Genomic DNA, 2,036 nt, shown 5'->3' with positions numbered 1-2,036 from the left:
AATTTTCTGTTACTCCTTCTTGTGAAAACTTCTCTAGTATTCTTTATAAAATGTGTACGTGTCCTTCTTAAGTATTTGTTGCTACCAGAATGTCGTCAAATGCAGTGGTACACTTTCTGGCCGTTCTGGACGAAGTATTGTCTCTAAAGCAGCAATGAACACTCTAGAATTAACACCAAGTCCGAAAGGTAGGACGCAAAATTGATAAGCTACCGCCAAAAACAAAGGTCATACACTTTCTAGATTTCGGTGTTAGTCTTACCTGCCAATACGAACTTTTTAAATCAATGATTTTTTTTTTTTTTTTTTTTTTGGCCACAATGAAATTTTTGTAACTGCTCGTCTAGGTTTTCGGACCTTGTGTGTGCGGTAAAATTATTTTATCTGTGGTTCGCGCGTCTAACACGAGATGAATGCTTCCATTAGGCTTAGTTACCGCTAAACATGGGCCACAGTATAATTATGCAGATGGATCGATTATTTTTCATTCTAGCATTTGCTTGATCTCGTCTCTCACTGCTGCTCACTTGAACCAGGAACCATGTATGTATTCCGGCAAAATACATGATGGGGACAAACTTCGAGATCGTAAATACAGATTTTAATAACACCTAGTTTTCGAGTAAACAAATATAAATACTGTAACAGTGATCCTATAACTTACCTTGTTGTTCTTATGTAATTGTTTTAAATTCAATAATTTTGTCGCCTACGAGTACCATTAAGAGTAGGTTTATTTGTACGAAATTTAATGCACTTCCATTTGTACATGAATATGTTTTCGCTATAGGTCGTAGTCTTCGAGTTATTCGAGGTACGAAAGTTATTCAAGGTACAGAAGTGACCTTGAAACGCACCTCCGCCCCCACACTCATCCTTGACCAGTCGTGATGTCCTATATGTCATTTTCGACATTCCTCCCTAACACTGTACAAAAATTTGGAACTACATGAACTATTCGCGATATTCGAGCTTTTTTCGTCTGTACTGATTGGGCTATTACGCCACCAGCATTGTCGGCTATTTCGTTAACATTATTCTCTTAAACGTCCACTTTAGGGTAATGAAACGACTGTTGAAAACGTGACGCTGAAATTACCCTGAAGCGCCAAAGTAACTGGTATAGGCATGCGTATTCAAGTACAGAGATGTGTAAACAGGCAGAATACGGCGCTGCGATCGGCAATTCTTATACTGTATAAGCCAACAATTGTCTGGCGCAGTTATTAGATCGGTTACTGCTGTTACAATGGCGGGTTATCAAGATTTAAGTGAGTTTGAACGTGGTGTTAGAGCCGGCGCACTACCGATGGCACACAGCGTCTCCGAGGCAGCAGTTAAGTGGTCACTTTCCCGTACGACCGTTTCACGAGTGTACCGTGAATATCAGGAATCCGGTAAAACATCAAATTTCCGACATCGCTGCGGCGGGAAAAAGATCCTGCAAGAACGGGACCAACGACGACTGAAGAGAATCGTTCAACGTGACGGAATAGCAACCCTTCCGCAGATTCCTGTACATTTCAATGCTGGGCCATCAACAAGTGTCAACGTGTGAACCATTCAACGAAACATCATCGATATGGTTTCTTTAAAGTCAGTACCGCCATTAGACTATTGTTTATTTACAGTGTTACATTCACACTTACACAATCATGATGTCGGCTTCAAAGTGACATTATCAAGTGTTTTAAGTGTTACAATTGCCTAAGATGGCATAATGTCGTATTAAAATACAGTATGCCATCTTAGGCAATTTATAACACTTAAAACACTTGATAAGTGTTTTAAGTGTTACAATTGCCTAAGATGGCATAATGTCGTATTAAAATACAGTATGCCATCTTAGGCAATTTATAACACTTAAAACACTTGATAATGTCACTTTGAAGCCAACATCATGATTGTGTAAGTGTAAATGTAACACTGTAAATAAACGACAGTCTAATGGGCGGTACTGACATTAAGGAAATATATTACGACTGTGGCCCCGCACTATAAAAAAATTATTAAATCATCGATATTGGCTTACGGAG

Source organism: Schistocerca nitens, chromosome 4, assembly GCF_023898315.1.
Source record: "Schistocerca nitens isolate TAMUIC-IGC-003100 chromosome 4, iqSchNite1.1, whole genome shotgun sequence".
NCBI lineage: Eukaryota > Metazoa > Arthropoda > Insecta > Orthoptera > Acrididae > Schistocerca > Schistocerca nitens.
Note: the sequence above shows the minus strand (reverse complement) of the source record.